Below are 9,956 nucleotides of genomic sequence, written 5' to 3'. Positions count from 1 at the left end.
AAGCAATTTTGCTTTTTTTAAAAAGAAAAACCCCCTCATAAAGGTTTAAACATTAAAAGAAAAAATAAATCTGCTTTGTGTGGTTCAGTCACATGTCGGGAACAGTGAAAACAGTTCATAACTCAAGTCTACTCTGAGCTAGATAAAGTAATAAATAAATAACACACACATACACATTCAGATTTTGTGCATTGATAATTTTATTGCAAACAAGAGGATGATAAAATGAAGGCAGAAGTTTCTCAAATTGGTCTCATCTGTGTTCGAGAGGCGTCTTCCGCAGGGAGTTTGTGTCACATCGAGAGGTGCACAGCCACCAGGCACTGACAGCTGACACAAGAACAAAAGAGTCCCATTCAGACTCAAGGGTTTTGTGCAATTAGGGCGCCTTTAAAATCGTTTGCCCCGCTGGCCTTCAGATGAATCCTTATTGGCAGAGTGAAGAGCTGGAGAAAGCAAAAGCAGCAGTATAAGTACACGTCTTTTTATAGCTTCCCGCTAAAAGCTAAATGCATTAATATTCAGCTTGCAGCCCTGAAAAAGTCATCATTCTGAACTTTTCTTATCGCTTGCAGGTGCCTTGGGGAGGACTGTTGCAAGTCAGTCAGCTGGGGAGGCGTCTTGCTATATAGTGCTAGTCAGTCTGAGCTTCAATCCAGTGAGAAATAATGTATGGGCTTCTGTGTGAGAGTCATGACTTCATCAAGGAGTCTTACGGAGACGATGTGTGGAAGCTGGTCAGAGAGAGCAGATGTCAGGTGGGTACACTGGCATGGCTTTATGCTTTATAGTCATCCATGGACTAATAATATATTTTAGGTCTGTAGTGTGTGACTGCATCCAAGTCAACATGATAGCACTTTTATTCATTGCTCTGTCACTTTTGTCTGAAAGGTCATAGTCAACAGGCCAGAACAGCTTCTTCACCTAAGTCAGAGCGTTTGCATTTGCAGGTCTATATTGAGAGTTTCATTCCCCGGATTGCAAAGGCAGCATGTAGAGTGACAGCAACACCCCACAAGAGGCTGATGAACTCCTGGGGTGTCTGCTTCCTGGGTTTTGTTGAGAAATATGGTTATGACAGGATCCTTGAGGTGAGAAAAGATACAGATGACAAAACTGTCACGGCTGTTGTTCTGCTAGTGGGTGTTACATGAGTGTAATACCATGCAGCTTCTTCCATATCCAGAAGATATCGGTGGGTTTGGAATAGCTTGTGTAACTGCAATAAAGGACTAATAACACTTAGATATAGCTGGCGGACTAAAACATGGACTGTAAATGAAAGATATTCAGAGATAAGATGAAATAACATCAGATTGGATTATTTTTAAAATGGATGAAATATTCTGCATTAAACATCTTAAATGACTTTGTCCCTGTATGATTACTTTATTAAAAAAGTCAGAGTAACATGTGACTAAAGGTGTAATTTCTCTGTAGTTAAATTGCATTTCACTGTATTTTATCAGCTCTTTAGATTTTTCCCCACCTTATGGTAGAGATGTAGTAGGGATTCAGAACAGTGATGGTGAAAGGAAGAAAAAAAAGTTAGGCTTTGTTTCATCATTTTACGATTATTTAGGGATGCAACTTTGATGATTTGTTTTTTCTTGTAAGGCGGTGAGGGAGAACAATCCTCAGAGGGTTTATATTCATATGATAAAGGGACAATCCATCATGCACATCAACATAGTCAGGATTAAATAAAGCTAAAAAAAATAAAGATGTAAAAAGGCTAAATTAATCCAGTCCATAATACGGCCTGTGCTCTGAGAATTACAGCTTACTTATGATGTACGATGAGGAAATCTTGTTTTTCAGCAAAATTACCATGAAATTATGCATCACTTAAAACAACCTAGAATGTACTTAAATGTAATTACACTCTAATTTGTTTCCAGAAAAACCTGACTTGTCACCCCCTTATTCTAGTGTACCTACCTTAAAGTATTTGTAGGTAAATATAATTACATTAAAATTCAAATAAAATACAATGAATTTCCAGTTACTTACAAAGGGATTACACGCTTTGTTGCAGGGCACATTACAAAGGGTTTCCAAAGTCATTCTCTCTCCATCCAAGTGCTGTGCCGACACATACGTGACTTTGTCAATGGCCTTGATAACTTTCACGAATACCTGCTACCCCAAGGTGCAGCCGCCGACCTTCTTCTGCCAGGAGGAGGAGTGACCCTCCACTACAGGTCTGCTACAGCAGGGGTGGGGAGGTGGTTGGGGACTGACTGCAGCGTTGGGCTGGGGCAGACAGGAGACATAACAGACATAAAAGCTGGAGTAGAGACAAGGAAATGCTGCGTGGTTAATCTCTTTAGAAAGACATTAGATTTTCTTTGTCTGTCCCCTGCAGGAGTAAGCGATAGGACACTTTGCTAGGGGTCAGCTGAGGCAGATGTGGAAACAATTTTATGACACTGACATCCATGTGGAGGTGCTCTGTGAGCAGATGACTGGGGACTACTCCCATGTTACCATGAGGTGTGGAAACAGAGAAAAACATAGAAGATCAAGTGGTGGGAAGAACTCTTTATTTTCATTTATTGCAACTGGATACTTTTTTTTTTCTGCATGTATTTTGGAAGTGACAGTTAAGATATAATATAAAAACATGAAATCAGTGGTTACCAAATCCTCATGCCCCGCTGCCTTTTTCTAAAGTTAAGATCTTCATGCTTCTTTCAACACAGTTTTTTGAAAACTTAACTTTAAACTTTTAAAAGAAGCACTCATCTGCTTCACTACACAGGCTGAACTTTGATAACTCAGCCTACCGGCACATCATGAAAGAGGATGAGGAAAAGCAGAAAACCTTTCCCATTACTTCTGACTTCTTCTTTGAGGTCTTCCCCTTTAACAGACAGGTAATTATTTTAAATTGCCCCCTCTTTATATAACCGCTGGCAGTCTGGAATGAAATGAAGACACACTCACTGATCCTTTAAATGATTTAGGACATGGTGGTGCAAAATGTTGGCTCGAGCCTGGCTACAGTCTTCCCTGATCTGGATGGAAAGAAGTTCAATGAAACCTTCTTGGTGGCTCGCCCCCTTGTGGAGTTCACCTGGAACATGGTGAGAAATTTCAGACGGCAACAATGTTCTTGTTAACAGCAAATAAAGTTCAGACTAGACACTAGTTAGATTACAATGTAGTCTTTAAAATATGAGCTATTCAGAATACTGATCTAGTATTGTGTAAACAGATAATCTCCAATCCCAAAAATCTGTTTCAGATCATATTCAAGCAGCTAGCTAAGCGAGAGGAACCATCAAACCAAGACCGAAGCTTGTAAACAGTCACAGGGGTGTGTGTCTGATTTAGAGGACTTGTGGTTTAATCAGATATACTGTAGTCAGACACAAAGTAGTGCCTGGCTATTTAAATTTCATTCTTTTAAAGAAGTGTGCAGTTAAACTGTTAAACTGTCTGTTCTTGTGCAAGGGAATGAATATTTCACCTAGAGTGGAATCAAATTTTTGAGGTCCTGCAGTTGCAGAAATTCAACTCTTTGATGTTTTCAATTGACTGAATTTATTTGACCTGATCCAAGCCCGGGTAAAACACGTTCATGAGTCTCAGTGCTTCAGCTTGTTTATCCGCAGATTCTGACTATGAAAATGTCAGCTGCTCTGCTGATGTACATGTGGAGATCATGGCCTACCAGTCTGTCATCGGAGATGATTATAAAGGTCAAGTCCTCTCTGTTATTCGCAAAAATGTATGGCGAGACTCGTTGGGTTCTTCAAAATATTTATATATATTTTCAATACCTCTTTCTTTTCTTTTCAACATGAAACTGGAGCCAGTAGAAAGTTTCTGAAGTCCAAAGGCAGCCCAGAACAAAAGCTGAGACAGAGTCAGGCAAGCTTTCTCTCAGTTAGCGCTTCCTATGCCAAGCTGTTGTATCCAGCTTCACTCTGAACACACAGATATGAGGGTATTATCTGTTTTCATCAAACTGCCATCAAGAAAATGAATAAAACTACTTCCCCAAATGTCAAACTACTCTTTTAAAAAATGCTAAGTCCATTAAATTAAGATGACATTGTTATCACAGTGTGCAAACCATTATCCCCCGCTGAAATGTACTGCTGAGTATCTACAGTTAAAATCTAACCTAAAACACCTCTCTGAATGTTTGCTTTCTCACCGTTTGATTGCCCCTCTTTTAGGCGGTAACAGTGCTAATGCAATGGAGAGCTGGAGTGATGGGAGCTGCTGCCTCAAACTAAAAGGACAAATGAGATACATGCCAGAGTGGGAGTCCATCATCTTCCTGGGAACCCCTGTATAAAGCCTCACGTTCACCTCCAAAGACACACACACACACACACACACACACACACACACACACACACACACACACACACACACACACACACACACACACACACACACACAGAAAGAGAACTTTATTAAAAGGCTGCAGTTGAAAAGTAAAACATTCTAAAAAGCAGCAAGAGCTAAAGTGAATTACGAGTGAGAAATAAAAGCCTGGGCAGTGAATCAAATCAGAGGCCCATTCTAACAGCACTTACCATGCATGAAATGAGCTGCTAATTAGCTTGTAATCAGACAGTGCAGCTCTTGTGAGCCTAATGGGAACCCATTTGCAATTGAGAGTGTTTTCCACTGAGTACATTACAAAAACACCCCCCTCCTCTTCTAAAACATTTTGTTTTCCAAGCAAAATGCCCTTATCCCTGTATTGACAAAGCTAGTGAAATATCAAATGCCACACCACACTGCTTACATTATTAATGTTGCAGGAAACTGAAAAAAATAAAAATAATAATGCATCCCATGATCACAGTTTTTATAATTTTATAAGTAATGATAGTATAATTTGATTTTATTACACATAACTACCACTATCATTGTTAATTAATGTATTTTTCCACCTCCACTGTCTTTCACTGCATGTGGAGGTTGGAGAGCCTCAATGTGATGTTTAAGACCGGCTTGTACATCAACGACCTGAGGCTGCACGACTCGAGCAGAGACCTGGTGCTGGAGGGAACGCAACAACAGTGAGAGGAGCTAAAGAGAGCTCTCATACAGGTACTTGGTGCTAAAGTGCAGCTGTATTCTGTATGAGTGATCGGCTCGCTTGTCAACCTGTATTATGCAAAGTTGCTCTAAAGCCCAGCTTTCAGTCTAGCAGAACCAGTTTACCAACCTTTTGCACAAACTAATACTTTTTCTCTCTTTCTTCTCACTGGGGAAAACCAGGAGCAAAGGCAGTCGAGTAAGCTGGAGGAGAGCGTGAAGTTGCTGGACTATGAGATGAAGAAGACTGAAGACCTTCTTTACAGGATGATGCAGAAAGGAGAGCTGGCTGTGAACACTTCGGCTGTTAGAAAATGCTGTTTTTCTACTGTCTGTACCAAGCTAAGCTAACTATTATTGCACACAGGTGGTACTGTCTTTGTACAACATGCTGGGAAAGAAACCTTGAAGGTAATAAAAGGTCATTTGTTTACAAATGTTCTGGTGAAAAATGTGGCTCCATGTCAAAGAAATGTTTCTTCTTCTTCCACAGAAAAAGGCAAGTGAATATATATTACCAGCATAACTTTGATAAATTTTACAATGTCTTCAGCGGACTCAGTTTGCCTCATCAATATTAGGATACAGACGCTGCCCTTAAATACTTGCCTTTAATTGGCTCTAATTAACTCTAAAAGAAATTGAGATGAAAGAAAATGGTCCATCTATAATGAAGAGGGGAGTACTGAGGGTAGCTGTCATAACAGCATGATTTGCTGTGGCTGCGCTAGGGAGTGAAGAAGGCCCCGAGACATGTGTGCTCTGTGCACTTACTCTAACTCACACGCATGTATGAAGCACTTAAAAAAGTCAAATTTTTTTTTCATTACATCTCCAATCTAGCATTTACTAAAGCATAAACTGAGCTGTTTATATTGTGAAGAGTTCCCAGACACTTTGTGTCTTTTCTCCCAGGTTTTCCGTGATGTGACCTTCCTCTTCAGTGATGCAGGGATTTACTCGCATTTGTAGCCACATCACACTGAGGCAGGTGGTCTCCATGCTCAACACCATGTACACCCTATTTGACACGCTCAGTGTGACACAACACATCTTTAACTTTTTTCTTTCTTATTGTAAAGCACTTTATACCCAAGTGTGTTTGGGTAAGAACACTTGTCCTTTATTATGCAGGTTGAGTACAGTGGAGATGCAGACACGGTAGTTGCTGTGACATGGCCTTAGACATGATGCACTCCATAGATCACCTCAAAGACCAATCTAACAGCAAAAACATACCATTTTTTCTTGGTGGGTAGAAGCTGCGTAAACTCCGGTGACAACAATCAAATACAATTTAATACAAGTTATGCTAACTTAAAATAAAGAAATTCTGTAATATTAATTATGGTAGTAGACATATTTATTTATTAATTTTAGGAAGCTTAGGGTAGTTAAAGGAAATATTATTGGAAAATTAAGGGAGAGGCGATAGAATCCCTCTTACATACACCGCACAGCTTTCTAAAGAATGCTTTAATGAATGTATGACAAGCAACTGGAAATGGGTCATTGGCTAGAAGCTATTCATCACTGCAGGTGTCTCAGTCATGGTGGATTGTTGCTAGCCAACTCTTGCAAAAAAAAGATCCACAAAAATAAAAGTCTGTGCATGATAATAATAACTGAAAAAAATACACAAATCAGGTTTAGACTGTACCAGTCCCACAACTTGTCAGTGTGGAAATGTTCCTTGCTCAGTATGTATGTATAGTCAGAATGTCTTTATTTAGTTATTGTTGGTAATTTGGGGGATTTTCTGGGGACTGATGACTCTGTCAATCAGGAGCTGCACATTCAGCGAAGCAGTGCCTCCTACAAGCACCTGAAAGGAAGCCACCTCATGTCTGAAAGGAGGGGCATCGTTAGCATCAAGGTCAGCGATCAAAACTCTCCCCATAGCAACGACACCTACTTCATTTGTTGCGCATAACGAGCCATTACAGAAACATGTAATCAATTATCTATTGCTGTGGAACAAATACGCATCATAGTTTAAATCAATTCAATACAATTTACCTCAAGAAATTGTTTAAAGTAGCAAATGACAGAAATAAGAACACAGGTCTCAAAAAACAGAGGATGAGGCAACGACGTAACAGTATTAAATAGTCTGAATGTTTAGAAAAGTATAACGGGCATGCCTGGATATTGTGGACAGGCCTTATGAGACCCAAAGACTGAGGGTTTCATTTGTGTTAATGGATGCCTACCAGCAAACAGAAAGGATAAACATTTATGAACCTCAGAAACACATGAAATAATAATAACTGACAATGTTTTGGCTCTGGGGAGTCAGCACACTCAGTATTCACAGCTGGTAATTGCAGTTTGCTTCTTGATTTACTGCTTTATCAGTGAGCCCGACTTTGAGGCTGTACATTCAGCGATAATACCGGCAAAGTGACTCCCAGAGGTTTCTGAGGCACCTGATTACACACACCAATCTCAAGAAAGCAACAGCAATTCATTTTTCATCAGGGAACTAAGAATCTGGCAGCTGCCATTTCACTTCCAAAGCAGAAATTGTGCCTGTGAATCTCTGTCTTTGAATATAAGTTTGTATGTTAGGTACATTTATGGTAGAACCCCCCCCCAAAAAACAACAAAAACCATCAAATTTCTCTTCTTTTTTCTTCCCTTTGTACATTTACAAGGCAATGTTGAAATAGAAACATAGTGGCTGAAAGGCAAAATGGACAAGCATTGTAATGCTCAGGCAGCGTGTCCTCAGTTTGAGACAAGGACCATCAGTAAAGCCATCAGCAAGGCCACCATATTGGACCCTGAGGCCACAGGGGATGAGCAGGGACCGGTAAAGGTTCGGCTGAGACACGCTTGAATGGTGCGCACTCTCATTTGCTTTATTGCCACAGTCATTATCTCTGATTCCTCGAGGCTCTTTCTGTCTCTGCGCTCAGGTTTTCCCACTGGTACCAGGGGAAGACAAGGATGATGTCAAGTATGTTCGCTCTCATCGTATGAAAATGGAGATTTCAGGCCATTTTCTGGGGACTCGTTGAAGGAAAGCAGGATGGAGGAGATAACTGTTCATGAGTTGAGAGAAAAACTGTGGTGCAGGAATTTTTAAATTGCTGAATTAAATAAAAAGATTTTTTTCTTTTGCTTTTCATATATACACAGTTGAGTCAACCTTGCTGTTTTGTTATTAGGATGATTAAATAACGTCTTCCTTCTCCAGTCTTACTATAATGATGGTCTCCAGGACTCTCACCTTGATTGGGACTCGCGTGGGTCAGAGGACAGAGACGACACTGTGGTTCCCGCTGCTCCAAAAGTGCCATGTGCTCTTTATCATGAATCATAAGATAGTAATGCAATCGAAGCTAAAATGCAGTCACGTAGAATTCAGAATGCTGAATATTAGCCTATAAATGACAGATAATGAAGATCATCTTGTGTTGATGTCTGTATATAAGCTGTAATGCTCAGAATTACTAGTGACCTCATGTGGTGTTGAATTTCCAATATGGAAATAATTCATTAAGCTCCAAAAGTGCACAAATTGATTTTATTATTAGTGTTAATTTGCTTCACGACTGAACAGACAAGTCTCAGTTTCAGCCACTAAAGCTCTGTAAGCTTGTGTCTTCCAGCCAGACACAAGCTCAGTAATTTCCTGCACTCCTTGTTTTTGCTGCATCCAAATGTGATGTCTTGATTCACCCTTTAAACAACCTCTCTCCCCCCACCCTGTCCCTTCTTTCTCTCTTTCATTTGTTAGAAACACACAGCAGTGGCACAATAAAATCACCTGTCACCTCAGTGAAAATAAAGCACGATGGCTGCTGGGATGGGTGCCAATGCATTTATTATTGTTTTTCTTGTGATTCAGTGGCATTCAGACTCATGTGCACATATATTATACATATATTCAACAGATTTTTATTGGACACAATAGCTATGGATCTATGACATTTAAGTGCATTTGGATTCGTCTTACCTAAACTCATGTGAGCTTAGGAGGAATCCTACTAACAATACTGTTTTGGAATTATGCTTTCATTGCACTGCTACTGCAGGAAATTCCCAAGAAAGCTTAATCACAACCACATGACAATTATCTTGGTCTGGCATCACAGTCAGACAACATTCCCTACTGACTGGTTATCAGATGAGCTGCACTTATATGTGGCGTCCTCATGATCTAGGCTGCATCCGTTATCTGCATGCGAGTCTTTAAGCGACGTACTGATGGAGCAATGGAAGCAGAAGGCGTAGAAAAAGGCTGAAAGGAGCAGGACAAAGACCACGCAAAAAATGACCACAATCAGGAGGGTGGATCCTTCTATGTGAAAGCGCTCATGTGGCAGAAGTGCTGTGGTGGTCAGGAGGCTGAAAGCTGTCGGGCTCGCGTCAAACCTGGGATGGGGAGTGAGTGTTGGGAAGGGCGGCTTCATGGAAGACAGGTAGGCGTCTTCTGGCATGATGGATATGTTCCGTCAGTGGGTTTTGGAAGGTTTTGTTGTGGCCTTAAACAAACCAACCAACAAACAAACAACAAAACATTTTAACTAGCGTAAAATGAATCCAAGTGGAGTTTAAAAGCAAGATAAGCATACAGTATATGCAGTGATAAGCCAACCTGTTGAAAAGACAACATTTGGCAATAGAAACAGTTATTTTGAATCTCTATTAATGTAATGACATTTTGTAAATTGTTAACCCTTTCAAATGTAAACATTAGCTTTCTGTTCTGTATTTTTAAACTGGCAGGTTAATGAACACACAGACAACCAAACACAGAAAAAGTTTTTTGATTCCTACCTGCAGTGTGTAGTTGCAGTGTTGTGGTCCAGTTTCTGTGCAGGATTCAGGATTTCCTTGGTAAAGGAGGTAAGGCGAGCTTTGGGGAAATGAAAGAA

Source organism: Rhamphochromis sp. 'chilingali' (assembly GCF_963969265.1).
Source record: "Rhamphochromis sp. 'chilingali' genome assembly, chromosome: 13".
In the NCBI taxonomy this organism is placed as follows: domain Eukaryota; kingdom Metazoa; phylum Chordata; class Actinopteri; order Cichliformes; family Cichlidae; genus Rhamphochromis; species Rhamphochromis sp. 'chilingali'.
This window is presented reverse-complemented; position numbering follows the sequence as displayed.